The sequence below is a fragment of the Myotis myotis genome, unplaced genomic scaffold (genome assembly GCF_014108235.1).
Source record: "Myotis myotis isolate mMyoMyo1 unplaced genomic scaffold, mMyoMyo1.p scaffold_m19_p_3, whole genome shotgun sequence".
Classification (NCBI taxonomy): domain Eukaryota; kingdom Metazoa; phylum Chordata; class Mammalia; order Chiroptera; family Vespertilionidae; genus Myotis; species Myotis myotis.
In genome coordinates this window covers 25,284,847-25,301,529 of record NW_023416335.1, presented here as the reverse complement: position 1 = coordinate 25,301,529, position 16,683 = coordinate 25,284,847, and the positions used below count along the sequence as shown (strand labels likewise).

General features: G+C 44.8%; 1 protein-coding gene across 3 annotated transcripts in view; it reads right to left on the bottom strand.

Annotated features, from left to right (window-relative positions):
• Positions 1-16,683, bottom strand: part of CSGALNACT1 (chondroitin sulfate N-acetylgalactosaminyltransferase 1) — a 318,463-nt gene that overhangs the window by 256,258 nt on the left and 45,522 nt on the right. For 2 of the 3 annotated variants that reach the window (XM_036300299.1, XM_036300302.1), the window contains exon 1: positions 9,503-9,651. The exons of the other annotated variant lie outside the window; for it this stretch is intronic. The gene's annotated coding sequence lies outside the window, so the exon portion shown is untranslated. Of the gene's footprint in view, positions 1-9,502; positions 9,652-16,683 lie in introns of those variants that run through there. 3 annotated transcript variants of the gene reach the window in all.

The following is a 16,683-nucleotide window of genomic DNA, read 5'->3' as shown; positions in this document are numbered from 1 at the left end:
TATTGAAGCAACTGGTTAAGATTTTGGGGAAAATAATAATAAATTAGGTTCCTACTCCAAAACATCCACCAAATGAAACTCTAGATCTAACAAAGACAAAACATGAAACCATAAAACTATAGGAGAAGAAGATGCCAGCCAATATTTACAGCATCTTGAAATGGGAAAAGAATTCTGTGTCACTCTTGCGGGAATGCCGCTCCCAACCCCACAGCTCTCGGCTCCGAAGCGGTGCCTCCTCCCCTCGCCACCCCCCTGGGACCCAGAGTCTCCCCTGCACACTGCCCCCCACTAAGCCTGGAAACACAGAGAAGCTTAAGCAGCAGGCCCCTGCCTGACACCAGCCCTGGGAGGGTGGAGCTTTCTGGGCAGGAGGAAAAGCCAGATTCCCATCAGGAAGCCTTACTGTCAACATAAGAAACATTCAAACCTGTGAAGAATTTCTGTGAGTTTATTTGAGCCAAAGTGTCTACAATTGCTGGGAAACAGAATCTCAACAGATTGAGATAATGCTCTGGAGAATGGCAGTTTTGCATCTTGTTTTATACGTTACAATCAAGAGAGGAGACGTAAGTGGGTTACATGAAATCCACTGGTGATAGATTAGGAAGGTGGGAGAAAGCAAAGCAGGGAAACCTCTGGGATTGGATAAAGCGTAAAAGGATAGACACGTCTCTTACTTAGGTGGGTGCAGGATAGTTAACAGTCACAAATTAACTCAATAACAACGAGGGGATTTGTGGTCTCTGCAGAGCGGTGCCTGTGCTTTGAGGCTTCCAGGGAAAGGAAAATTGCTTTGACATTCCTACGATAAGTTATCATCGATGCAAAAAGACAATAAGCTCAGTCAAGGTAAAGATTGACCTTTGTCAAGGAAGATGCCAGCCTGGGACATGACTACCCACCATAAAGAGCTCTTTAGTTTAAAACGTCTTAACTTCAAACCACCCTTTGTGATTACTTTAGGTCTCTGGGTTTGCAAGGCCGCCACGCAGGTTACATGTGGCCCTTTTCGTCCACACTTACTGTGGAAGCTTTTCTGGTCAACTGCCTAAGGAGAGGGCAGAAAGAAAAAGGGAACTTGAAGCTCCAAAGCTTCAGGGGTTTCTTGTGATTCCTTTTCTCGTTATAAGTAAACTAGAGGCCCAGTGCATGAAATTTATGCATGGGGGAGGGGGCCCTCAGCCTGGCCTGCACGCTCTTGCAATCTAGGACCTTTTGGGGGGATATCTGACTGCCGGTTTAGGCCCAATCCCATGGATCGGGCCTAAACCGGCAGTCGGACATCCCTCTTGCAATCTGGGACCACTGGCTCCTAACTGCTCGCCTGCCTGCCTCATCACCCCTAACCACTCGCCTGCCTGCCTCTTCGTCCTGGTCTCTGGTTGTTCTGGTCATGCCACCATTTCGGTCACTGGGCTTTTATTATATAGGATATTCACTTTGTATCTAATTCTGTATTCAAAATTTTATATTTTTCTCTTAAAATGAAAACCAAAATTGCATAAGCATCAGGCCCCGCAAAACCTGGACCCATCCCTGCTCACATACTTTCTGCTGCAGCCAACCACTCACACATTTTACACAACCTACCTTGCTGCAACATGAACGGACTTTGGGGGAGGTGCTCAATAAGTATCCATTTAATACCTATACAGTTATAACATGTATATTTATAATTATGGTTAAGAGTACAACCTTTGAAATTAGGCAGACCCCTTTAAGCCACAGTTCCCTTTTCTATAAGATGTGGATAATAACATCTTGCAAGTTGGGGAGACTTGGTGAGATAAGGTATGTAAAAATGCTTATAGTAGTACCTAATACAGGGGAATAAAAATTTAACAGCAAGAAGGTCTGGAAAACTGTATGTTTAAAGTGGCTATTTCTGGGTGGCAAGATGAGAGTTTTTCCTGATTTCCTTTTGTTCATGTGTATTTCCTAATTTTTCTTTACTTCTTTTTGCTTATTTGTATGTCCTAATCTATCGGCAATGAGCACATACTATTTGAGAGGAAAAAATGTTGTTTGGGGATGATCCTAATCAGTATTAACCAGTTCTTCGTGTTAAATAGCTCGGTAAAAAAGAGCAGTTTCAAAGTAAACCACCCAGACTTGGGAGCTGGCCTGCCGTGCTGTCCTGTGGGCTGAACAAGCTGCTGACGGGTTGGGACTAGAGGGGAGGACCCAGGTGTAGGCGGTGTTTGACCATCACCATTGCAGAGCCACATAGTGTCTCAAATAGAGAAGGGAGACAGAGGGTGATCAGTCTACCGGCCCCTGATCTTGCCAGGTAATGGGACCTAACAACCTAACATGAGCCACATGGCCCCAGGGAACTCAGAACAAGACTGCTTGAGGTGACCACACCAGCTGGGAACTGTTCTTACTCAAATGCTCCTCATCCTCAATTCTCAGTCGCTGAGACTTCTGAATCTGGTAGGAGTGGTCTTTCAATGAAGGATATTTCATTACAAGGCTAACTTTGATGTGTCAGAATGAGCAAGAAAGGGTGGTTTGGGAGTCAGGAGGCCTGAGTTCACGTCCTATTTCTGCCAGTTAAAAGCCCTATGACCTCGGGAGAGTCACCTTCACTGAAGCTGCTTGCTCACCTGTACAACTTAGACAGTAGTGTCTATACTCAGACATCCAAAGGATCAGGTACATACGTGCTCTCGTGAACGGTGAGGTGTCCCACGGTGGTACAAACAACATGATGACACCCGTTAGCCATACACAAGGCAAGAGGACACTGGTTCTTTCCCTCAAGTAAACCGACCTTGGCTAATGGAGGGTGGAAAGGTCAGCATTCTGTTCCATGCTCCACCTGCGGCAGAAGACCCACAAGAATGCCCCCAAAATGGAAGGCCGAAAAGAGAGTGTGGAACCAATGGCAACTTGGGGCCACCCGTGTGGGAGGGGGTCTCTATGTCAGTCTGGACTCTGGATAGCAGGGCTGAAACTAACACTTGCCAGTTTGGGGAAAGCATCAGAAGGCGAGCAAGAGCTCACTCTGGCTTTGTCCACAGAAGGTGCTCACAGGAGTGCTGCCACCACGGCCACAGACAGATCCAACCATCCTTCCTCTCTGAAGGTGCTGAAATGTTTGGCTCAGGACTTCCACTCTCTCTTTTTGGCCTTCCTTTTTGGGGGCATTCTTGTGGGTCTTCTCCTCACTCAAGATTCAAAGTTCAGGGAGGAGCGTCCAGTTAGCTGTGCTAGGAGGTGTGCCTGTGAGCACCCAGGGCGATGCCTGCTTCCCACCAAGACTACACCCAGAAGGGACGTCCCAGAAATGGAAAAGACAGCAAAAGCCCAAACAAATGTGCACTCTGGTCTGAATGCCACCTTCGGTTCACGTGGAAACATGGGCCACACAGAACTCCTCCCCAGCCTGGGCTTGTTCACAACCCCTCCTCCCCCTGTTAGTACAGAAGAGGGCAAGCTGGCCAGGGCAAGAACCTTCGGGAAGGCAGCAGTGCCCAAGAGGGACAGTGTCGACCCGGGAGTCATGGTGATTGCGGGACGAGACATGGGGTCCGTGGTCAGTCACGTCCCTCCCTTCTCTGACTCCACTTCCAGCTCAGTCACATGTCTCTACCTCTCACGCTTGGCACAGAAATTTCTGTCAGGGACAAAACCCTGTGGAACACAGAAGCACTCACACTAGAAAATGCAAACACCAAAGATAGGTTTTTCAAATGCCCTCTCTGCTATTTAAGTGTTTACTAAGCGGTTTAGATATATTCTTGGACTCAGGGTCTCTGTTTGCATTAAGAACTGCAAAAATGTGCACAGCATGAGTGTATTTGTGACTGTCACTCTATCAGAATGAAGTAGAAATGTGCACAGTATGGCCGTATTTGTGACGTCACTCTATCAGAATGAAGTAGAGATGTGCACAGCATGAGTGTATTTGTGACTGTCACTCTAGCAGAATGAGGTAGAAACGTACACAGTATGACTGTATTTGTAACTGCCACTCTGCCAGAATGAAGTAAAGAAATATGACTGTATTTGTGACTGTCACTCTAGCAGAATGAAGTAGAGGCAATGTGCACAGTGTGACTTTTTGTGACTGTCACCCTACCAGAATGAAGGAGGCATCACGAAGGCCTCAATCCACCAATATGCTTTCCACTAGTTGGCATCAGAAACAACAAAGTCCTGAGCCAAAGATTTCCGCATCAATCTCTGTGTATGACCGTTTCAACCCACATGCTTCCTGTGCTGAGCAGGAAAACTTAGGATATAAATGCACGACTCGTGTCTCATCCTCTGTCCCCATTAGAAGTTTTGGTTTAGAGTGTAGTTGACCTGAAAGAGATGCCGTACTGAAAATATTATATATTTTCACATCACAATCCAAATGTACAGTGCTGTCCAGATGTGCAAATTATTGAAAAATGAAATTAATAAAGCTGAAATTCTTTTCATCTAGCAGTTAATTAGCACAAATTACAAACTGGATTATATTACTCCCTACACAGTGTGTGCCTCGGACCATTACCAATAGGAATAATTTCTGAAATGTCTTCAACCATTTCTCATGTGTCAGAGAAAATTTGGCTTCCAAAGACATGCGGTGCCACAGATGAAACTCCACTCTCCCATTACTTACTCCAGCCAGTGGTTTTTACTCCTTAGAAAAAAAGAAAGAGACTACACATAGAGAATACTGTTATTGCTGTGTCTATTACAACTGTAGATCATGAAGCAAAAAACCACTGCCATTTCTCAATTGCTGGCATTTCTAGGCCAATTTCTTTTATAAGTCAAAAAAGAGAAAAGTGACTGAAGCAGATACTATATATGACCCTCGGAGGAGAAGTCAGGTTTCTAATAAAATGCGAACACCCACACTGGCCTACGGGAATACAAATAATCAGTTCCTTACATTTGAATAGACTCTGCCGTTTACAATTCTTAGTTTAAAAAGCGCTTATACCATTGTGAGCCACATTCTCACCTCCCTCACAACACCCCTCTGAAGCAGGTGTTCGTACTCCATTTCACAGAGGGCCAGTTGACACTCAGAGAGAAAATGATTCTCTGACTAGATCAGTATTTGGTCCCTGGAGCTTCTTTTGTTTTAACATATTTTTATTGATTTCAGAGAGAAAGGGAGGGAGAAAAAGAGACAGAAACTTCAATGATGACAATCACTGATTGGCTGCCTCCTGCACGCCCCACACTAGGGACTGAGCCCACAACCCGAGCATGAGCCCTGACTCAGGATCAAACTCTGACCTCCTGGTTCATAGGTCTACGCTCAACTACTGAGCCACACCAGCCCTGGGTCTTCCTATGGGTTGTTGTACTTCAATGAGTGACTTGGAAAAATAGAGTTTGTTGGTGAGGGTTTGAGGTCAGGGAAGAGAAGAACTCATTGGAATTCCAGTGAAGGTCACTGGGAATTGGCCGCAGCATCCCTCAATGGGGGAGATGGATTTTTATTTAAAATCTTCATGGTGGTTTATTGTGAAGCAAAATGACAGGCAAAGACCACACCCTGAAGGGGAAGGAAACAGGCTACCACAGGAGGTGAGCAATCCCATACAACCTTTTTCTACAGGTGGAATTCCTTTGTTCTGCTGCAAATGTTTATCATGCCCACTGTGTACAGAACTGGGCCATGAACCATGCACTTAAGAACTTCTAGAAGAAACATTAAGTCACATCAGTGAATGAAGAAAATACCACCTTACATTTTATATTGGCTCCTTTTCTTCACCCTACAAATTCTCCCACGTTTGAAAAAAAAATAGAAAAAAAAATAAAAGAAAATGAACGCTATCTGGCTGGGTATCACCACCCTCTTGTTATTGCCCTTTCTCTCTTCATGCCTCAGCTAAGCATTTTGAAAGCACTGTCCATACCTATTGCCTCCACCTCATCAACATCATCAAATTTTTCCTGGTAGCCCTGCAGTCGGATTCCATCCCTAGCCCTCCAACAAGACTGCCCTCGCCCAGCTCACCTGGGCCCAGTGCAGACCTGAAGAACACTGTTCAATTCAGTGTGTACCTAATGAATGGGCCAAGACAGATTCCAATGGGCCATGTAATTTAGGGATAGCAGTGCAGCCTCACCTGATCAAACAAGTGATTGAGTCTTTCATTTAGAAGAAGCCACAGTTCAATGTTCATCAGAGGCTCCTAATAGGGTTCAGCAGTTCTAAAACATGTGGTCAAATTCCTTGATACTTCTCTCATCAACAGGTAGTGTCTACAGTCACCAGCCCTTCAACACTGGCCCGCCAATGAAGCACAGCAAAAATAATGCCATGAGACTCCAAGACTGTCGTGAAGACCACATCACAGCTTGCAACCTGGCTCTCTTGGGATGAGCACTCTAGAGACTAGCTACCGTGGTATAAGAAAGCCCAGACACCTCATGGAGTGTCCTCCATGAAGAGGAACCAAGGCCCCAGTTGAGTTCCCAGCCAACTCAGCAGCCGTGTGAGTGGCCTTCTGGGAAGAGGATTCTCTATCTCCTCCTCCCCCTGCCCTCCCAGCCCCTGGCCCTCCCTCCTTCTGTTGAACCACCCCAGTTGATGTGCACAATGTGCAAGTCTCCCATGCCAACCTCTGCCCAAATTTCCCATTTGTGAATTCAATAAATGACTGTTGTTTTGTGCCATTGTGTTTGGGGAAGGTTTGCTATGCAGCAATAAACAACTGATAAACAAGACTACAGAAGACTCTGGCTTCTATGTAAGAATTCTAGAAGATATATGGTGAGAATTTTCTTTGTATTAAACCCATTATATAAAATACAAAACTACATTTTAAAGTTAACTGGAAAACTACAGGTATAAATTTACCAGAATCCAAAAACTGAGTTTCAAAAATAAAAGTTACAAGCAGTTATTTTCTAACAGATTTCCTAATATCGATTGGGTAATTAATACATGAATACTCTTTGGAATCCATTTCTAAAGTACCAGAAAATTTAATTTTGCATTTTTTTTCTTTCCAGATGGCAGCATTGACTGCATTTATAGCCAAGTAAAGCTGTTTTTAAATCTTAATTATCCAGATTACCTATATCATTATCAATTCATCAATTTTTCTAATCTAACCCAGGTTCCAGGACATCGATTTCTCTACTTTGGGTCCTCGCTATTTCTGCAAAGGAACATAATGGAAGCTACTGCAAGTGTGATCTATAGAACGATTCAATGGCAAGTAGCTCACATTTCTCCTCAGATTTTGGCTGCAGTTTACCAAACTGAAAAAATAGAAACCATCTATACAACAGCTTTTTCCTTTATAAGCAAAGCCCACATGTCATAAACTACATGAGATATTCAAATTTGCTTGATCATAATGGAGCTGTTTAAAAATACATGGCCGGAGTTCACATTTGCAGCTTGCAGATGGAAAAATAAAGATACTCTGAATTAATAATTAATATGTGATTGAAATCCAGTAGGGAAGGAGTGATGTGTTATGCATACTATCTCGCCCTATTTATCCTGCAAGCCCTGAGTCTTCCCATGGGCTGCTGTGTGCAATCAGTGATTTGGGAATCAGGCGGAGTTTGTTGGTGAGGGGTCTGAGCGTAGGGCCGGGGAATTCATGGCCCTGTAAAGGTCACTGGGGAAGGCTGCAGTGGGTATCAACTTGGGAGACTGGTTTTATTTAAAATATCCTTGGTTAATTGTGAAACAAAATGCCAGGCAACAGGCCACACACGCGGAGGTAGGAGAGAGGTCTGAGCATGGTGGCAGGTGCTGGGCCCCAGGTGTCGCACTAAAACCCCAGCACAGAGGCCAGCTGCTCCTGCAGAGGGTCCCTCCCTCAGCGCAGAGTAGGGCTGCCAGGTCTCACTGCCTCAGACAAGCCACCAGCCTTCGCCACCAGGGGCATTTGTACCAAAAAGTGAGAGTCCATTAACCAGTCCAAACAGGACCCAATTTTTTTTTTTTAATGTAACCCACCGATTTACTTTCGGCACCGAATAAAATGTAAGAAAGAAATTCACTAGGGCTGTAAGAGCAAACGACGAAGTCCACAGGCGGCCAATCGCTTGGCCCACGGAGACGGCAGCCACTGGTCCTGCCAGAGCAAAGCCCTGGAGGGTGGGGACACCAACCTCTGACCCAGGGACCTCCCATTACCACTTCTCAGCCATGTGCCTGTCACTAGTTCTGTGAGCTCTCTGAGCCTCCGTTCCTCTGCTGGAGGGTGGAGACAACAGCACCTGCCTTTGGGAAGAGCCAAGGCACTGATGCAGAGGTTCCCAGAGGGTGTCCCGGGACCAGCAGCACCAGCACAAGCTGGAAACTAGTGAGAAATGCCAATGATCGGCCCCCGCCTCAGACCTGCTGAATCAGAAACAGAGTGGGAGGCCACACGTGGGAGAAGCTATCTGCATTTTAGAAGCCCCATAGGTGACTCTGAGTCACACCAAGGTTTGAGAACCACTGCATGGCTATTCTTAGAGCGCAGAGTCTGGTATATGTTAGTGGTTCCAGGAATGATCGTTATCTTGGATGTAAATAGCTGAACTCAGCTTACCTGCCCCCTTCTCCGCAAGGCAGATAATTATTCAATGTCTGTGATGATGACAATGGAGATGGTCATGAAGATGATAGGGATGATTAAAATGGCAATTGTTCTACAGAGAGTGACTGTATGGAAGGGGACAGAGACCAGAAGATGCTCTAATTCATGGCTGAGAATTTATATGGCTAAGTCAGAAAAGTGTTGCTTCTGTAGCCACTCAGGACATAAAGGCAAGAAAGGACCCTTTCTATACAGAACTTTCCTTTATTTTAGTGCTCACTGTCATGGAATTCTTCATCATTCACCCAGAGTTTCAACCACTGCACGGGTGGGGAACCTTTTTTCTGCCAAAGACCATTTGGATATTTATAATATCATTCTCGGGCCATTCAAACTTATTTAAAAATTAGCCTGCTATATTTGGTCAAACAGTTGATTAACTCACCCCTAATGTGTTGGCACGGCCAGACCAAACGATTTTGTGTGCCTTATATGGCCCGAGGGCCGGACATTCCCCACCCCTGACTTACAGGGAGGCTTCTGGGAGTCCTGGTCAAAGGCCAGCTGCTGAGCCTTCACAGGGGTAGGAATCTAACAAAGAATCTAAACTGCCCCCAAAATGTGGCCGAGTTTCCAGCAGGCCAGAGAACAATCACCTGACACAAGAAGGGCTCCCGGGCACAAGCTTTGGAAAATCAGCTTAGTCCAACGTTCCAGGCTCTGTAACCCTCCGTGCAAGTCTTGCTCTGCTGCTCCAGTAGAATCCATTAGGCTTTGGCTTCCTGTCAGAAAGCCTGCCCCTTAGTCTCCCTCCAACCCCTGCCCCAGACCCCTGCCTGTGTGTGGGTGGGTTGCCTACTTGTAATTTGATCCATTCCCTGGCTCCACCCTCCCCCTGCAAACTACCTTTCCAGACTCTCTTGCCAGCTGGCTCCAGCTAGGTTTAGGCGGAAGACTGAAGGAGAGAAGGGAGAAAGAAGCCAGAGTACCTCTTCCCTTTGCTCGCTCTGCGTTGGAAGGTATCTCCAGTAGTGGCTCTGTCTCCAACATGGCTCCATTCCCCCAGACAGGCCTTCCCTCCATGGTCCCAGCTGCTTCTGGGAGCTTCCATGTAGGTCCAGTTCTCGGCCTCTAGTAGAGGCCCCTCCCTTCTCTTTTTTCCACCAGCCTCAGAGGTGTTAGTGGTTTCCTGCTATTATTAATCTCTGGGTGACCTCATCATCCTATTTGGCTTTCAGATCTTCCAAAGACTTTTGTAACTACATCTTCGCATGAAAGGGTTTTTATTGACTGTGTGGGCCATGACTCCATGACTAAGGCAGCCCCCTCTCACATCTTCAGCCTTGATCATGCCTTACCTGATGCTTGCCCAACTGACTCAGTTCTGTACCCAGCACTTTCCTTGGGGCTATCTTCTTCTATCTTCTAGGTCTTCAGTGCTTACCTGTCTGTGATCACCAGTTTTGATATGAGCCCATGCAACTGTGCCCTTGAGGCCAGCCCAGCCCTGATCACCCAGACTTGGTACCCATCTAACTCCAGCTCTATTGAGGACTGGCCAGTCTCTATTGGCATTTGCCACCTGTCCCTCCTTGAAATCAGCAACTAAGTTAACAAGCACATTGAGGTTTCAATAAATATTTTACACTGTAAACTTTTTCCAGGAGCAACCACACACCATTATGAGTAAGTGAATCAAGCAAAAGTAAATTTGTGATTTGTAGTTTTTTGTTGTTGTTTGTTCATCCTCAACCTAGGATATGTTTCCAGTGATTTTTAGACAGTGGAAAGGAGGGAGAGAGACAGAGAGAGAGAAACATCGATGTGAGAGAGAGACACATCAACTGGTTGCCTCTCTCATGGGCCCCTACCTGAGCCAGAGATCAAGCCTGCAGCTGAGGTATGTGCCCTTGACTGAGATTAAACCCGAGACCCTTCAGTCTATAAGCTAAATCTCTATCCACTGAGCCAAACCAGCAGGGCTAATTGTGTGATTTGATATAACTATCTAACTGGCCCCAAATTCACCTGACACTCTCACAACATTCCACTTCCTTTTGGCTAGAAAGATACAACAAATGAACAAACTAGAGTCAGAACACAGTGTTCCAGAAAAATGATGATGCTCTTGGCAACTACCCACATAAGTGCAGTAAATACAGTATTAATGACTATCCTTGTTTGATGCTTCTTGTTTTGCAAAGAGAGCTGCCCCATTTCAAGTCTTGATTTCCAAAAGAAATCACTGAATTATCTTTAATGACCAACCATAGAAAGTTGAACTCCCTTAATTTTTCAAAAGGTTAAAAAGCCAAAATAGAGATAACTGCCTGTAACAAAGATGTGGTGCTGATGACTTGGGATGGGAGCCAGGACTGGCAAACACAGTGACTTTCCTGGGCAGACAAGCACTATATTTATACACTAGAGGCCTGGTGCACGAAATTTGTGCAGGGGGGGGGGGGCCCTCAACCCAGCCTGCACCCTCTCCAATCTGGGACCCCTCGGGGGCAGCCGAACATCCCTCTCACAATCTGGGACCACTGGTTCCTAAACACTCCTGCCTGCTAGCCTGATCACCCCCTAACCACTCCCCTGCTGGCCTAATTGACGCCTAACCGCTCCCCTGCTGGTCTGATGGGCCCCAACTGCCCTCCCCTGCCGGCCTAATTGCCCACAACTGCCCTCCCTTGCCATGACCCGCCTCCTCCGCGTTAGGTGGCGGAGATGCTGGGACCGGCCTCCTCTGTGCCGCGCAGAGCTGTGGGACCCCCAGGCCTCACCATGCAGAGTGGCCATTGGGCCTGCCTCCGCTGTGTGCATGGCCATCTTGTGATGATGTTGCACGATGCGTGATGCCACCCAGGCTTTTATTACATAGGATGTTGCATACTGAACCACAGCTTTCGGAAACAGTGTCCATGAGACTTATTGCAATGCACAAAGGGCCCAGCCAGCAAGGCTCAGTGGTTGAGCATCAACCTGTGAAGCTGAAGGTCACGGTTCGATTCTCGGTCAGGGCACATGTCTGGGTCCTGGGCTCGATCCCCAGTAGGGGGTGTGCAGAAGGCAGCCAATCCATGATTCTCTCTCATCATGGATGTTTCTATCTCTCTATCTTACTCTCCCTTCCTCTCTGAAAAAAAAAAAAAAAGAATTAAAAAATAATAACAAAAGAAAATGCAAAAGAGGATGAGTTTCCTTAAATGTTAAATAAACTGCTAGAAGTGATCACTACCTTAATTCACACTTCTGAGCCCTTCTGCAGTTAGTCAGCTATTCCCAGTTTGCTCTAAAGCAAATGCAGGCAACAGTCTTTTTAAAAGCACATTAATAAAAAAGAATAAAGAAAAGAAACAGGCACAGATTTTCAGGTCAGATTCTAAAATGATCCATTGCACAAACCCACAACGTCCCCAAGAGTCTGTGCCATGATGTCTGTGCAGCAAAGATGGCACGCAGAGGCACAGGTCTGCAAACAGCCAAAGCCCCTCCCTTTTGACAAGCCCCGGAGACCACACACCAAGTCCTAGAGCAGGGGTGGGCAAACTTTTTGACTCGAGGGCCACAATGGGTTCTTAAACTGGACCAGAGGGCCGGAACAAAAGCATGGATGGAGTGTTTGTGTGAACTAATATAAATTCAAAGTAAACATCATTACATAAAAGGGTACGGTCTTTTTTTTTTTAGTTTTATTCATTTCAAACGGGCCGGATCCGGCCCGCGGGCCGTAGTTTGCCCACGGCTGTCCTAGAGTCTAGTATTTTAACATCACCTAACACCGTGGACAATGGCATAAGGTCTCAAGAAAATCTCTCTATAGAAACATTGATTCATTGCATTTTCAAAGTATATTGTTACTTTTTTCCTAAAACCACCGACTTCATTTCAAGTTTCTACAGAGTTGTAAACAATTTAAATCATAATAACTTAATTTCAAAAATAAGAATTTGAACTTCTATTATTTTTTTCCACTGAAGTTTCTGGATGATTTCATACCTGAAAATTTGCAAAAGGGAAAAAATTTCAACTAGGAAATGTTAGTATAGGGGTTTCACCTGGTTCTCATCTTTGCTCTGCCACTATCTTGTTGCATGACCATGAGTGTATTTCATAATCTCTCTCCTGGACTCACTTTCTTCCTTGTAAACAGGTGGTTGGCCCATTTCAGACCTAAAATGTTCCAATTAAAATGATTGTTCTATTACTTCGAAAAGATATGCATGCCTATGTTCATTGCAGCATTATTTACAATAGCCGAGATATGGAAACAAAGTGTCTGTCAATGGATGAATGGGTAAAGAAGATGTGAAGTATATATATATATATATATATATATATATATATATATACACACACACACACACATACTAATAAAAGGGTAATATGCTAATTAGACTGGGTCAACCGGGCATCTTCCAGTCGTCCTGCCTTCCTTCTGGACAAAGCCACAGTGGCAGGGCTGAGGCAGAGGTGCTCTGGGGCGATCAAGTTGGCAGGGGAGGGCAGTTAGGGGTGATCAGGCAGGCAGGCAGGTGAGCGGTTAGGAGCCAGCGATTCCGGATTGCAAAAGGGATGTCCGACTGCCAGTTTAAGCCCGATCCCTGGCCTTCTCGCCCCCAACTGACTCCCCTTGCCAGCCTGATCGCCCCCAACTGCCCCCCCCCGCCGGCCTGATCACCCCCAACTTCCCCCCCTGCCAACCTGATCACCCCCAACTGCCCTCCCCTCCTGGCCTGATCGTCCCTAACCGCCTCTGCCTCGGCCCCACAACCATGGCTTTGTCCGGAAGGACATCCAGAAGGTCTCCAGGAAGGTCTCCTGGTCTAATTAGCATATTACCCTTTTATTAGTATAGATATATGTATATATATGTACACACACACACATACACACACACACACAAAGGAATACTACTAAATAAAAAAGTGAAATCCTTCCATCTGTAACAATATAGATGAACCTTGAGGGTACTGTGCTAAGTAAAATAAGTCAGGACAAAAAAGAATACCATAATACAAATTCACTCATATGTAGAATATAAAAAAACAAAAAAGAACTCACAGAGGCAGACAACAGGTCAATGGTTACCAGAGGAGAAGGGTAAAAGGTGTCAGTTGTGTGATGACAAATGGAAGCTAGATCTTTGGTGGTGCACACGCTGACGTAGACACAGATGTCAAATTCTAATGTTCCACACGTGAAACATAATATTATAAACCAATGCTACCTCAATAAAAACACCAAAAATAAATTAAATGACTGTACAATTGGCTCCAGAATAATAACCTAAAACATGAGATTTTAATTCAAGGTAAATATGAAGCCGGATAAAATTATTTTGGAAGCCACATTCCAGCTTGGGCAGAGATTGTGAATATAAGAGAAACAACAATGTAAAGACAAAGATTTAGAATAGCTTCCAAATGATACTAGGGTTCAGATAATATAATGCATGTGCTTTTTTTAAAAAAAAACTTGGGAGGAGAACCAAGATGGCGGCATAGGTTAACGCCGGAGTTTGCTGCTTTGAACAACTACTTCAAAAGTGAAACTAAAAGACAGAACGGACATCACCAAGAACCACAGGAACGCTGGCTGAGTGGAAGTCCCACAACTAGGAGGAAAGAGAAACGCATACGGACACTCAGAGGAGGCGCAGTGCTGAAGTCAAATTCTGAGGTGCGGAGTGCGCAGAGCGGGCTGGCGGCGGAGGGCGCGGTTGGCGTTTTCAATCGGGAGGGAGTCGCAGACTCTGAGCTCCAGATACGGGCGAGTCTCTAGGGACCCTGACTCAAACAGGAGAAGCGGGACTGTCTGGCTTCGGTCAGAGCGAGTGCAGCTTTCTCTCCGAGCTTTGCAGCGGGTGCTGGGACTCAGAGAGGCAGAGCCCCTGGGGACAGGACTGAGAGCCGCCATAACTGCTCTCTCCGGCCCACCCTGTTGATCCTGTGCGACCCGCCCCGCCCAAGCCCTGCACACAGGCATTTGCCGGATAGCCTCAGGCAAAGGCTAGATTAGCACCTCCCTAGAGGACAGAAGTTCTCTCACTGCTGACACAGCTGATTCTCATAGCCAATTGGCCTGGAGGTCAAACCCTCCCTGGTATTAGCTACAACAAGGTTTAACTATAAGACTTCGCACAAAGACCACTAGGGGGTGCACCAAGGAAGCATAACAAAATGCGGAGACAAAGAAACAGGACAAAACTGTCAATGGAGGATATTGAGTTCAGAACCACACTTTTAAGGTCTCTCAAGAACTGTCTAGAAGCCGCCGATAAATGTAGTGAGATCCTCAAGAAATCTAATGAGACCCTCGATGTTGTGATAAAGAACCAACTAGAAATTAAGCATACACTGACTGAAATAAAGAATATTATACAGACTCCCGACAGCAGACCAGAGGAGCGCAAGAATCAAGTCAATGATTTGAAATGCGAGGAAGCAAAAAACACCCAACCGGAAAAGCAAAATGAAAAAAGAATCCAAAAATGCAAGGATAGTGTAAGGAGCCTCTGGGACAGCTTCAAGCGTACCAACATCAGAATTATAGGGGTGCCAGAAGATGAGAGAGAGCAAGATATTGGAAACCTATTTGAAGAAATAATGACAGAAAACTTCCCCCACCTGGTGAAAGAAATGGACTTACAGGTCCAAGAAGCGCGGAGAACCCCAAACAAAAGGAATCCAAAGAGGACCACACCAAGACACATCATAATTAAAATGCCAAGAGCAAAAGATAAAGAGAGACTCTTAAAAACAGCAAGAGAAAGAAACTCAGTTACCTACAAGGGAATACCCATACGACTGTCAGCTGATTTCTCAACAGAAACTTTGCAGGCCAGAAGGGAATGGCAAGAAATATTCAAAGTGATGAATACCAAGAACCTACAACCAAGATTACTTTATCCAGCAAAGCTATCATTCAGAATTGAAGGTCAGATAAAGAGCTTCACAGATAAGGAAAAGCTAAAGGAGTTCATCACCACCAAACCAGGATTATATGAAATGCTGAAAGGTACCCTTTAAGAAGAGGAAGAGGAAGAAAAAGGTAAAGATACAAATTATGAACAACAAATATGCATCTATCAACAAGTGAATCTAAGAATCAAGTGAATAAATAATCTGATGAACAGAATGAACTGGTGATCATAATAGAATCAGGGACATAGAAAGGGAATGGACAGACTATTCTTGGGGGGGGAAAGGGGTGTGGGAGATGCGGGAAGAGACTGGACAAAAATCGTGCACCTATGGATGAGGACAGTGGGTGGGGAGTGAGGGCGGAGAGTGGGGTGGGAACCGGGAGGAGGGGACTTATGGGGGGAAAAAAGAGGAACAAATGGGATAATCTGAACAATAAAGATTTAATTAAAATTAAAAAAAAAAAATAATAAATCATGATCACAGACTTAAAAAAAAAAAAAAAAAAAAAAAAAAAACTTGGAGTCAAAACGTTTTTCCTTCAGTACAGAAGATTTTGTAATATTTCTAAATGATCTAGCTCAACAGCATTTGAAGAAGAAAAAAATCAAACATTACACTACATGAGCTTTCATCCCGTCACAAAGCCATTACAGCTAATGAAAAATGATGGCATTGTTCAGTTTTATTTATAGTTTCTTCTTAATAAAATAAAAAATGATCAGAAAAACACTCCGACTATAAATTTTTAAAGACCCAAGACCAGTAGCAAAAAAATTTATATATGAATACATAAGCCTATAAATACTCTTCTTTCAAATGTGTACAAAGTATTGCTTCTGGCTCCTGCTGAGTTTTGCCTGTTTCCAAGGCGTCGTGAGTAATCAGACATCCTGCAGCCCAGGTCACTGTCATCAGGAATCATAACAATGTGGAAAAGATCCTGTCTCTGACTTCAATTTTATACAATCTGTCCTAAACACTACTAACCCCCAGTATAACCAGTGAAGCAAGGTGTTGTGTGCCGTATTTTTTGTCACCTACCCTCAAGACAACCAATTATGCATTACCCTAAATTAGATCTAGGAACAGGAAAGAGAAAAAAATAACACCTGTGTAGTTCTTGCTGCCCAATGCTTCACAAACTTTATCCTATTTAATCAAACTAATATGCCCTAAACATTTTACAGTTTCCAATATCCCCCCATTATAATACATGATAACAATAACAGTTGTTTTAGGAT